The 13,621-nt window shown below is 41.2% G+C and overlaps 1 long non-coding RNA gene across 1 annotated transcript in view; it reads right to left on the bottom strand.

Moving 5' to 3' along the window:
• Positions 1 to 7,302: 7,302 nt before the first annotated feature.
• Positions 7,303 to 13,621, bottom strand: part of LOC138756103 (uncharacterized) — a 16,445-nt gene continuing 10,126 nt past the window's right edge. Inside the window, exon 3 of the long non-coding RNA XR_011352748.1 lies at positions 7,303 to 9,222. This is a non-coding gene — a long non-coding RNA (uncharacterized lncRNA). The remainder of the gene's footprint in view (positions 9,223 to 13,621) is intronic.

The following is a 13,621-nucleotide window of genomic DNA, read 5'->3' as shown; positions in this document are numbered from 1 at the left end:
AACTGATTCTGTCGGCAACAGTGAAAAAGTTTCACACAAGTGTGACAGATTATGTATATATTTTACATTGTATATGCTTTTCAAAGATAAATTGCAGTGTTTTTAGTTAGGTATTAGTTAGGTGTCTCCTTTAAAATGCTAGAGCTCTGCTCAAGGCAGACAGACCAGGCTCCGAGTGCCTTTGCAAAAACTTTGAAGAATTCCTATAGAGACTTCACAAGTAGGTGTTAATTGGACATGCTGTGGAATAATGGATTATTGTTTTGGAAAGCAACAGATGAACAAACTCAGAAGATTGGGTCCATTACCACAGTCTGAGTGCAGTTGACTGTTCTAAGAGGGTAATGTGGCTTTCTCTGACAAAGAGAGTGTGAGAGAGAGAGAGAGAGAATTCCATTCTACCTTTCTACAGTTCAGCAGCTGGGACTGGAACATGACAAGCTGGAAAGCTTGTGGAAAAATCACATTGGAGATGGGTTGTGAGCTTTTAGTTCAGCCTGGCCAAAACCCTTGTGGTCTATACAAGAAGAGATGGCTGGCTGTTTAATGTTTCACTTGATATAAGGGAAATGGAAAAGGAACTCTGTGTTGACCTGAAAGAAAGAGGTTATCATCTAGAAAACCCTGATGGAGCAAGTTTCTTCAGCAAGACACTGAAGTGGTTGATTGGAAGGAATCAGTTTGTGTCCAACAAGCAACAAATCTCTCTCTGAAAACCAACAAGAGCCCTCCTGAGAGGTAACCATTTACCTTTCAAGCACCAAAGCCAGGTGAAATTCATAAACATTAAATTCTGCACACGATCTAAGATTGCCTGATACCGGTGAACTTGGAGAAGTGAGATTGGACTGTGAATCAAAGAAATTTTCTGAACTTATACGCATATTACATACACATGCGCTTAGAATTAGAAGGGGTTTAAGTGAGGTTAAGTTAAGTTAATAGTAATAAGTTAAAGTTTGATCCTGTTTTCATGTTTAAAGATAATTAAAAGCAACTTTTGTTTAAGCAACTATCTGTCTTAGTGAATTTCTATTGCTGCTGGGTTTTGGGGTCCTCTGGGCACATAACACAAGACTGCTTCACCGCCTCAATTATTTCTTTCAATCTTTCTTCCAGCAAAGTTTCATCTCACCTCCAGAAAACATCTGGTGACAGTAGTGTAGGGTGGCTACATCCAGAAACAAAATCACTCACATTTCATTAGTTAAGCTGCAATATTCAGACTACATTCGTGTTTACACATAGTTGGAGGCCAAGCTCAAATTACCACCTACATGTTCACTGAAGCACAAATGACAATGGGCATATACCCAATATCCAAGGACAAGGGTTCTTTACCAACTTTCCTCCATCTGCACAACACTTCCGTCCAATGAGAAGAATTTACAAGAGTAGGGAAAGCAGGAACTAATTCCCATCCTTGGACAAACCTAGTGAAACTAGACATCATTGATGAACCATCCACCTCTCCCCTGTGCTTTTAATGCACCAGCATAGCCTTTAGCCTTTGATAAAAAAAGAATTTGAAGATCAGGTCTTCATACTTGGCACAAACTAGGCAGGGAAAGAATCACCTGCCTGATCCACCAGGGAGGTGACCTTTGCTGTCCTATAAGCTTCTAAAACCTGGAGTATCAACAGAAGGTATCTCTAGGCATTAGATTAATATTACCTCAGATTTGGAGACTAAAATTTTAGGTATTTGGTGACTAGGTAGATAAATGATTTAATTGAACTCTTCAAGTAATTTTACCTAGTGGATGACAGTACAGATGCACAACATATTTGAGGTTGCTTCTTTGCTAGCTTAACATTTAATGATTTAGTGAAATAGTTTGAACTATTGTTGTGGAGCTGTAGCTTCAAGCAAAATCTGTTCCTCTGCAACATTTTTCTTCTCAAAAGATGTATTTCAGAATGATGATTTGGGATCAATAGGGGATATTAACATATATCCTATCCTGGACCCACAACACCTCCTCATTAATCAGGAAGGTGCAGCAATGCCTACACTTCTTAAGGAGGTTGGGGAGGGCAAGCCAACTGGCCCCCTTCTTGACAACTGAGAGTGTCTTGACAGGCTGCATCAATGTGTGGCGATGCATCTACAAAACCAAAGACCAGAAGTAAGTTCAGAGGATCATTAAAATGGCCAAGAAGATCTCTGGGGTCTTCCTTTCCTCTATTGGTGACATTTTTCAGGAACAATGGTTAAATAGAATCCAAAAGATTTTGATGTGGGATCTTATAAGTTCGTATCCAGGTCATTAACCTCATTGTTTTATGTCAATAATCTGTCAATGACCTGTTTCATAATTAGTACTCTTATTATTAGGACATAATTGTCTCTGTCCTTTTGACTCTGTACATTAACTACTGGAACTTCAAACTATACATAGTTTCTCCAGTACACAAAATTTGAGAACCCTTATCATTCATTACACACTATCCATGACCTACTACTATCCAGAAGGAGGTTCTAAAGCATCAGAATCAGAACCGACAAGCTGTGAAATAGCTTTTTCCCAGAGGCTGTGTTACAAGCCTAGAGGACTCCAAAACCCAGCAACAATAAATATTCAAGACAAATGGTTACTTAATCAAAAGTTGCTTTAATTATCTTTAAACATGAAAACAGGATCAAACTTTAACTTATTACTATTAACTTAACTAACTTATCTTAATCCCCTTTATGAAGTTCATCAGGCTTTGGTGCTTGAAAGGTAAATGATTTCTGCTCAGGAAGATCATTGTAGGTTTTCAGTGAGAGATTTGTTGTTCACTGAACACCCACAACTGAATCCTTGTAACCAGCCACTTCAGTGTCTTGCTGAAGAAACTTGCCCCATCAGGGTTTTCCAGATGATAACCTCTTTCTTTCAGATCACCACAGAGTTCCTTTTTGTTTCTCTTATTTCAAGTGAAATATTAGGCAGCCAGTCCTCTCCTCTTGCATGAGCAACAAGGGCTTTGACCAGGTTGAACTAAGCACTCACAACCCATTTTCCAAATGGGAATTTTCCACAAGCTTGCCAGCTTGTCCTGTTCCAGTCCCAGCTGCTGCTGCTGAACTGTAGAACTGAATTCTCTCTCTCTCTCTCTCTCTCTCTCTCTCTCTCTCACACTCAGAGAAAAGAACCTGTTTGACCGTCTCTGCTTGCAAAATCACATGACCCTCTTTGAATGGCAATTTCCATTCCAGACAGCTTGCAGCTCCAATGAGTTCTTTCATCTGTTGCCTTTTAATAAACAACAATCCATTAGTGAAGTCTGTTGGGCACTCTCCAAAGCTTTTGCAAAGGTTCTGGGGCTCCGACATGTCTAGCATTAGCAGAGCTCCAGTATTTTAAATAAGATGTTTTAAAGTGTTTGTATGTGACCTACACTAAAAAAACTTTTCCCAATTTATCTCCCAAAAACATATCTATAATCTGTCACAGCTGTGATATTAATGAATGCTGTCCTGTCATCTGGGGTCTATATAAATAAAATGAGTACATTATTTCAAATATATTTATAAAATTCACCATGCCAGTGAACTCTTGTAGTCCCTTTACTGTTGTAGGTTTGGGGAATGCCTGAATGGCCTCTACTTTGTCGGGTAGTGGTTTAACCCCATGGCAGTCGATCGTTTGACCTAAAAAGTCAATTGAGTCTTTGCCGAACTGGCATTTGCTGGATTAATTGTCAGGCCAAACTCATTCAACCTGTGGCACAATTGTGTGATGTGAGCGGCGTGTTCGACATGGTCACAGCTCACAATCAGAATGTCATCGAGGTAGATGAACACAAATTTCAAATCCCTGCACATAGCATCCTTAAGCCTTTGAAAGGTCTGTGCGTCGTGTTTTTAGGCCGAAAGGCATTCTGAGGAATTCGAACAGCCCAAATGGTTTAATAACGGCAGTCTTTGTGATATCCTCAGGGTGGACAGGGATCTGATGAGAGCCACAATTTAAGTCAATTTTGGAAAATATCTGTGCCCCTGCAAGTTTGTGGAAAAGACCTGAATATGGCAGGTATCTATCCGCCATGGTGGCTTCATAAAGCCGGCAGTAGTCCCCGCATTGTCTCCAACCTCCTGATGCCTTAGAGACTATATGGAGGGGGGAGGCCCAGGGACTGTTGGAGTGGCGGTGAATGCCGAGTTCCTCCATTTTAAAGAAAAACTCCTACTTGGCGAGGTTGAGTTTATCTGGCGGGAGGAGGCATGCTCTGGCATGAAGTGGCGGGCCTTTAGTGAGGATGTGAAGCCTCACGCCATGTCCGGGCTCAGTGCAGTTAAAGTGCGGCATCAAGATGTAGGGGAACTCGGCTAGAATCTTGGTGAATTCATTGCTTGGACTTGCCAGTGAGTGTAGGTGGGAAGCAGTCAGTTTGATGCCTTCCAATGCAAGGGTCTGAAAGGTCTTTGTATGTACTAGCCAGCAACCCTTGACATCAACTGGAAGGAGATGGCCCTAAGGAAGCCAACCCAGAGGAAAGGCTGGTGAACGTCTACTAAAGACAAATTGGCAAGTGAAGTGGTGGTTGCCGAAATGGAGTGGGATAGTATGGGTGCTGTAAGTCAGTGTTGAAGAGTTATTGGCAGCCTTTAACCCATGCCCTGCCTTCTGGAAGCACGTGTCGGCAGTGGGGAGGGGGAGAGCTCTGACCTCGACCCTGGTGTCGACCAGGAAGCATCAGCCTGACACTGTATCCCAGACTTGAACAAGGCTGTTGTGTGGGTAAAGTGCTGCGTTGGTGTTTCCTGGGAACCCACATGGTGATTGGCATCAAGGGGACTCAGCACTCCATCACTGATGGTGAAAACGATATGAATCACTAGGGTTTGCAGGCTTGGAGAAAGACTTGCCAGGCGGTCTGTCAAGCAGTCTCCTGGTAGGCCAATATTGACCAGAGAAGCCACGTCGTCTAATGAAACACCCATGTCCCTTTTTGCTGCCAAGAGTAGGTCGGCTACCTTTCTGAGGTCCACAAAGTCCTCTTTGGCTATGAGTAGCCTGATGTCCTCGGGTAACTTCTCCAGGAAAACTTGCTCGAATAGAGTACAAGGCAAGCATGAGGGTGGATGGGGCCCTGTCCCTCAAACTGTCCATGTGTAGAAGACAGAAAGCGTGCTCGTCCCGTGAAAGCCCATAAGCTTGGGTTAGTAGCTCCTTGATGGCCTGATACTTCCCTTTTTCCAGCGGTTTTTGGAGAAAGTCGGTAATATGTGCTGCTGTGTCCTGCTCGAGGGTGCCGACCACATAGTAGAAGCGGGTGTCTTTGGCTGTGATGCTCTGTACGGCGAACTGCTCCTCGGCTTGCTGGAACCACACCTGTAGCTGTGATGTCCAGAAGTTGGGCAGCTTCAACGAGACTGCGTTGATTGCAGGCTGATTGCTCATTCTTCAGGTCCACAATGCCTGTTAGTCCAGTCAGGGGTCACCACTGTAGCAGCTGCTACTGCTGGAGAGGTTACGCTCAAAGAAGAGACACACACTATGGGAGTGAATTCAACACTGATATATTGTGCTGGCAACTCTCCTTATAAAGGACTCAGAAGCCCATCTCTGATGTCATCATGCCACCAGACTGGTGGCATTACGATCAGCTTAGTGCTACCTGGGAAGCAGCCAATCAGTGAGCCCCGAGTGTGGCTATTTCTGTCGTTCCACCCAATTGGCTACTGCTGGCCAGCTGATCAGAGTGGGGTGCTGTAGCTGTGTGCTGCTGAGTCAAGCGCCGACTTCGAAGTGTGTAGCCCGTCTCGGCTAGCTGTGTAGGTTGCGGGCTCCCGGTGTCAGGTCACCGCTTCAGGCATGATGCATTCACCCTCAAACATTTTATGTTGTATTTTTCTATATGTGCACTGTAGACAGGAGAAAAGTTTCGTCTGGTGGTTTCTGTACAATCAGATGATAAACTTAATTGTAAACACATCACGGTGTACCTTTTTTATTTTTAGCCATTTTTTTCATATAGTATTAGCTTTGAAAAATAATGATGAAGCTCAAACCGACTGAGTACTTCAGTAATTAATTACATATTGATTTTTCCCTTGGTCACTGATCACCTTTCTCCTTTTATCGGTTACCGATTTTATGGATGATTTCCATCTGACTCTACACATTAATGTCCTTGCAGCTAAGGCAGATTGAAAGGCTTTCCAAAAATAAAAAAAATTCCCTTCAAGTTTTATTAATCCCTGTTTTAATACATTCAGCATAATTTTTCATCTCAAGCCTATTTCAGAAAAAAAATGTTCCTGAACAATGAAAGAAGCAGGAGATTTCTCCTTATCAAATTCAGAGAAAATTGAAATTGGAAAAAAAAACCCGATAGAAGAGATTACAGCAGTAAAGTTGCATTAAGTGGAACATCATTATGATCAATCCCCTTTCTTACAAATTTGCTATTTAAAAGTACAATTATTTCTTCAAAAAGGCATGTGGGTAGCACTGACTTAATGGCTGCTTTGACGCTAATACTTCCCAAATTTATGTTAGTGCACAGATTATGCAGATATTTTTAATGGGATAAATTTTTTAAAAAACATAAAACTATTTAATTCAAATATATAATTTAGACAATTTAACATCCAGAGTCCAGCAGACGCCGGAAATCTAGCCTTGATGGCGCCTGCAATGGCCTCTTCAGATCGGGTAAACGGTCTCTAGCGGACATTTTAACCCCTCAAATCATATTTTGATCTGTCTCTTCTGTAGCCAAGGCACAGCCTCTGAAAATCAATGTACTGTGGCACTGTGTTTTTTTTTAATATACATTTTAAGTTGTGTGTAATTGGAGAAACTTGAGTAAGAGTTTAATTTTGTGATATTTCACTGTCCTGTGGGGAGATAGTGGAGGCTAAGGGCCCACGCCCAAGATGGTGGTGGTGCAGCAGTCGCTCACCGCAGCCTTTTTGGGACCTGGTGCTTCTGTTCCTGCGCTGTTTGTAGTTGCTATGTTGTTTTTATGTAGCACTGTGGGTTGAGGGAAATGATGTCTTGTTTTTTTTTTCTCAAAGCAAGAAATAAAGCCACTACTACTAATTCCATCCTACGAGCCTGCGTCACCCAAATATGTCCACGTGACCAATATTAACCCCATACATTTTTGGAACAATATACCTATTAAAAAATGTACATTGGAATGGAAAGGAAATATTGAGAAATATGAGAAAGGTAATGTTTTGAGAAATGTGAGAAGAAACATTTCAGGCAGGAGACGAGTTCAATATTGTTCCACCCAAAAATTTACTGATGTGAATATAAATTCTTTATTAATCAAGTGACTCATAATGTGTACACTGGAACCACCATACAGATTCTCAGAGCTCTACTGAATGATAATTGGTCATTTGAACCACTGCATCTGCACTGAACAATGGGCACCCTCGTGTATGAATCCCATCTCACAGGAATTGGCCTTCAATACCTTGGTGCTTAACTGAGAATTGATAAATGCAGTCAGTGACTCTGCTTCCACACTCTTATTAGCAGTGTATTCCAGATGTTCACTATGTACCGGGGTTATAGGTCAATTGAGTGTAATTGCGCAGCATGGGCTCATGGGCCAAAAAGGCCTGTTATCTTACTATACAGTATACTTAAATTTAATTTACTCCTGAGTGAAAATTATTCCTCTCAAATTCCTTCCAAATTATTTACCCCTTAGACCAGTGGTTCTCAATCTTTTTTCTTTCCATCCACATACCACTTTAAGTAATCCCTATGCCATCGGTGCTCTGAGATTAGTTAGAGATTGCTTAAGGTGGTATGTGAGTGGGAAGGGAAGGTTGCGAATCACTGCTCCAGACCCAATTGTTACTGAAATATTTTGCTTGAGAAAAATTTTCATTGGTCAATTTCCTTTGGAGTTATGAAACTGCACACATAACAAGTCAATTAGGTACGATTAAAACAGTGGTTTACAAACTTTTTCTTTCCACCCACATACCACCTTAAATAATCCCTTACTAATCACAGTGCACCTATGGCATAGGGAATACTTAAAGTGGTATGTGAGTGGAAAGAAAAAGATTGAGAACCACTGCCTTAGACTAAATCTTTTTTTTTGTAAGCTCTGATAAGGGTGAAAACTTTCTGCAGTCTGCCTTATACACCTTAATAATGTCCCCTCTTCAGATTCAGAATCAGAATTTATTGTCACCTCTTAACACCTTCTCTACACCAGGGAAAACTGTCCTAATCTCTCCTGTCTTTCCTTATTACTAAAACACCATACCAGGCTATACCTCTGCACTACCACATCTTTCTTAAATTGTGGTGACTCGAGGTATCATGTCATATAATCCCAATGTAGCCAATTAGATTTCAGATTTATACATCATATACAACCTTCATTAACCTATGGGTGAGGCAGAATTACCACTTATTGGTAGTGCAAAAAAAAAACTGTACTCAATGAACACATGTAAACAAATAAACAAATGTAAACAAACTGACTGTGCAATGCATCTTAATCAGGTTGAGACACAAAAATTCAAAGATCTGGAGGCCGGTGGTGGGGTCCTAATGAATTCTATAATTACAGTTTTCTCTTTGAGTTTGCTCTTACATTTTCATAAGAATTTTTAAAGTGTAATTGTTTTGTTTTACTTTTTGGCCTGTATGTCCTTAACTTGTCAGGAAGATAAAGGGATACTGATAAATGTTACAGGAATACAGGATGAGGGCTAATTTATTGCTGCTTTTTTTTCTTTAGAGTGACTGTCTTTGGATGTATTAATTGTGAAAGGGGGAGGATGGGGAGAAATTGGACTCGATGGAGAAGCTTGTATATAATTGAAGACTGCCGTATGTTATTTTATTTTGGATTATTATGGAGTGTTGACACTGAATTTGAAAAATTATAAAAAAAATATTCAAAAGTAAGAGTCCTTAAATGAGTCCCTGATTGAGTTTGTTGTTGAGGAGTCTGATGGGGGAGGGGCAGCAGCTGTTACTGAACCTGGTGCGGTTCGAATCTTGTGGCACCTAGACCACTTCCGTGATGGTAGCAGCGAGAACAGATTGTGTGCTGAGTAATGTGGATCCTTCATGATTGCTGCTGCTCTTTATGACGTAGAATATATGAGCCAATAACAAAACAGTAAATCTACCACAATATCAAGGAAGAAAAATGGAAGATAATATGTTGTAAGAATAGAGATTCTTCTCATATCCATCCCTTCAAATAAATGGAGACAATACTCAGCGGATAAGGCAGAATCTGTGGAGAGACAAATATGAGAAATATTGAAGACCACAGCTCTTCATCAGAACTGTAAAAGTGATAAAGCAGGTGTGAATTTCAATCAAGAGATAGGTAGAGATTAAAATAACAGAAGTAATGTCAGTAATAGGGTGGAGATCTCTTGAAAAATTTTGTTTTACCTTTTAATTTCTGATGAGAGATAATTAAAGGGAAAATTTGACTCTTTTTCTCTTCACAGATGCAGCCAAACCCCACTGAACACTTACAGCATTCTCTAAATTTGTTTCAGATTTCAAGCAGATGCAGTTTAATTTTGACTCTTTCATTGTTGGCTCAAGTTTATTGACCCACTTTTTGAGTGATAATGGCAGGGCAGCGTTTAGTAAGACTCATGGGTCCCATGGAAGAATGCCACTGCTCTGGGAGGCATTTTTAAAACAGCAAGATCTCCATTTAGAAGTGGAGTAGAAATGAAAAAACAATAAACCCAAATATTACTACTATATCTTCGAAAATACAAAAAAATACATTGTTTTTAATAGATTTCATTCTGAACTGAGTCAACTGGAGTGTTCATAACAACATAACAGATTTAATTCTTCAAACATGGCTAACATACAACTGAATAAATTGAGGCAACTTTAATGGATCCATAATCTTGAAAAAATCTCAAAATCACAAGGCACAAAATAATTATAGGAGTAAAACACGAAAGTCTGCAGACTCTGATTGAAGTAAAATCACAATGTTGGAGAAACACAGCAGGTCATAAAGTGTACTTTATATAGCCAAGATAATGATACCGTTATGAGCCCAGATGACCCCAAAACCCAGCAGCAATAGAAATTTACCAAGATAAATGATTACTTAAACAAAAGTTACTTGTAATTTTCTTTAAACATAAAAACAGGATCAAATTTTAACTTATTATTATCAACTTAACCTAACTTACCCCCTTCTAATTCTAAGTGCACGTGTATTGTAATGTGTGTACAAGTTCAGAAAAGTTCTTTGATTCACAATCCAATCTCACTTCTCACTCCTCTACGTTCACTGGTATCAGGCAATTCTTATACTGTGCACAAAATTTTACATTTATAAAGTTCACCAGGCTCTGGTGCTTGAAAGGTAAATAGTTACCACTCAGGAAGGTTCTTGTCAGTTTTCAGAGAGAGATTTCTTGCTCGTTGGACACCCATAACTGATTCCTTATGATTAGCCACTTCAGTGTCTTGCTGAAGAAACTTGCCCCATTAGGGTTTTCCAGATGATAACCTCTTTCTTTCAGGTCACCACAGCGTTCCTTTTCTGTTTCCCTTATCTCAGGTGAAACACCACACTGCCAGCTATCTTCTCTTGTATGGACCACAAGGGCTTTGAACAGGCTGAACTAAGAACTCACAACTTGTCTTCAAAATGGGGTTTTCCACAAACTTGCCAGCTTGTCATGTTTCAGTTCCAGCTGCTGAACTGTAGAACTGAATTCTCTGTCTCTCTCTCTCTCTCTCTCTCTCAGAGAAAACCACATGATCTTCTTAGAACAGCAAACTGCACCCAGATTGTGGCAATCTTCTGAGTTCATTCATTTGTTGCTTTCCAAAACAATAATCCATTACTCCATAGCATGTCCAATTAACACCTACTTGTTCATTATGACTGGCGAGGAGGATGTAATCTAAATAGATGTAAGTGAATTCTAAATCCCTTCCCAAAGCATCCATAAGCTGATGGATGTTTGTGCAGCATTCTTTAACCCAAAAGGCAACCTAAGGAATTCAAATAACCTGAAAGAGTAATAATTGCCTTTTTAGGAATGTAATCCTCATGGACTGGGATTTGTTGGCATCCCTTGACAAGATCAACTTTGGAGAAAACATGGCAAATGTGCATATGGGCCGCAAAATCTTGTATATGAGGAATTGGGTATTTGTCAGGTTACTGAGCCTGCAATAATCACCGCAGGGTCTCCATCCACTGGTGTTCTTGGGTATCATGAGTAATGGCGATGCCAAAGGACTGTTGGATCACTGAATGATACCTAATTCTTCCATGGCAGTAAATTCTGCATTCGCCTGCTGCAGCAGAAGACAACGAGCTCTAGCGTAAATTGGTGGGCCTGAGGTATCGATGTAGTGGGACACACCATGGGCCATTTTGGAGGCATTGAAATTAAGAGAGAGCACACCAGGAAATTCTCTGAGATCATAAGAAATCTGCACACAAAATGGGCTGTGCAACAGAAGCCAAAACACAATTCCAATGGAATGTCGCTCCTCCTACCCTAATCACAATGCTTCGTGTGCTAAAGCTAGAAATGAAGTCCCATTTGCAGCTTGAAGAGCCAGGCATTGTTGCTTATGTGTCTTCTCAAAATAGGTTGGTGGGAGCAAGCTGACCTCAACGCCTGTGTCTACGAGAAACTTGCATTTACCAGCAGCATTTTGAAGATACAGGAGGCCAGTACTCGTGCCAGTTGCTGAGGCCACAACTGGAAGTTGGCTCTGTTATTTCCGGCCTTTTTGTTTTGGTAGCTACATGGGAGGATGCATCTATGAACATTTTTTTCCAAAAGCGATGGTAAAAACACCATTCTCGTTGCCCGTTGGTATGTTCCTCCTTCTTTCTTTGAACCGCAGACACAGGTGGCTTACAAGGCACAGGAAATGTATCTGCTATGAATATGGGCTGTATGTGAGCAGACTCTTGCATTGGCATACAGTGTAGTCTGTCAGCCTCCCAAGCCATGTCATGGGGAGAGCAGAAATCCATGTTAGCTATTGGTATTGAAACATGAGCCGGGAGTTTCAACAGGAATAGAGTCTCTAAAAGCAGGGAATGGGAATGACCATCCACTAACGTGAGCATTTCATTCATCAGGTCGGATGGATTCTTGTCACCTAGATCTCGATATTTAAAAGTCACATGCCTTGCTCATGCCTGGTCAATTCCAGCATGTCCAGGAGAAATTGGCAGAACCTGGTGTACTGGTTTTCTGCCAGGAAGTGGGCAATAAATTCACTCACTTTAGCGGTTTAGCAGCGTCCAACACCCCAACGATGTGCTAAAATTTGTGTCCTCTGCTGTTATGCCACAAAGATGAAACTGGGTTTCAGCCTGATTAAGCCGTACCCGGGGTTGGTTGGTCTAAAAAGGAGGCAAGTGAACTCTACTGCGTTAACTGCAGCCATGGTGGCAGCTGCCGCTGTCGTTACGTCCACGATAACTGTAGACTCAAGCTTCGGCTGAATCTTGCAGTCGGGGTCACCAATTGTAGCGACTACTTTGGTAGAGCGACTAAATCAGCATGCATACACAGGGTTAGTCAACCAAAGACTGTTTATTTGAGATTGCCATGCTTCTTTTATATCCCTCCTGCCTCGGGCTCCAGAGAACGGAGATGGTGACGTCACTAAGTATTTGCCGCCAATTTGCTGGACTTATGGGTTTAAAGTACACACGGTGGGAGCCCTGCGCCATCTAGAAGGAGGTATATCAATCCAATGTGCCATTACTCAGCACGCAGTACCGTGCGTATGAGGTCCATTACTCAAGTAAATGCATAACAGTCCAGTCTGTGGCTCCACACGTTCGCTGGTGAGCCGCACTGTTGATGGTTTGCGATACCGCACTGCACACCCGCTCGGCCAACTACATAGCCACTACAACTTTTATATATCCACTGCAATAGCCTCACCTGTACCTTGAGACAAAGCCTTACCACTCTGACTCAGCCTACTCCGACAATGATTGTTCCCTCGGTGACCGCTTCGCAACACAGTTCCTCATTTTTCTGGTGATGCCCCACTTGAATTCCAGGTCACCTGATCATACCTCCACTTTTTGTTCATCTATATCTCTCTTCTCTCAGGACAATTCCTCTTCCCAATAATCAGCCTTGTGAAACTGTGAAGGATTACTGTGAGGCATATATTTCCTTTCTACATTACTTCATATATTACTTGGAAAAATAATGGGCAAGATGGGCTGAAGGGCCAGTTTCTGTGCTGTAGCAAGAGTTCCGTTAAACTTTTATTCAAACCAATGAATGCCAGAGAAATAACTGGCTTTATGGTGATAGTGCAGCCATTCAATACTTCATATATTACTTGGAAAAATAATGGGCAAGATGGGCTGAAGGGCCAGTTTCTGTGCTGTAGCAAGAGTTCCGTTAAACTTTTATTCAAACCAATGAATGCTAGAGAAATAACTGGCTTTATGGTGATAGTGCAGCCATTCAATACTTCATATATTACTTGGAAAAATAATGGGCAAGATGGGCTGAAGGGCCAGTTTCTGTGCTGTAGCAAGAGTTCCGTTAAACTTTTATTCAAACCAATGAATGCTAGAGAAATAACTGGCTTTATGGTGATAGTGCAGCCATGCAATACTTCATATATTACTTGGAAAAATAATG

This window comes from Narcine bancroftii, chromosome 3, assembly GCF_036971445.1.
Source record: "Narcine bancroftii isolate sNarBan1 chromosome 3, sNarBan1.hap1, whole genome shotgun sequence".
Lineage (NCBI taxonomy): Eukaryota > Metazoa > Chordata > Chondrichthyes > Torpediniformes > Narcinidae > Narcine > Narcine bancroftii.
The sequence above is the reverse complement of the archived record's forward strand: the minus strand, read 5'-3'. Positions and strand labels throughout refer to the sequence as shown.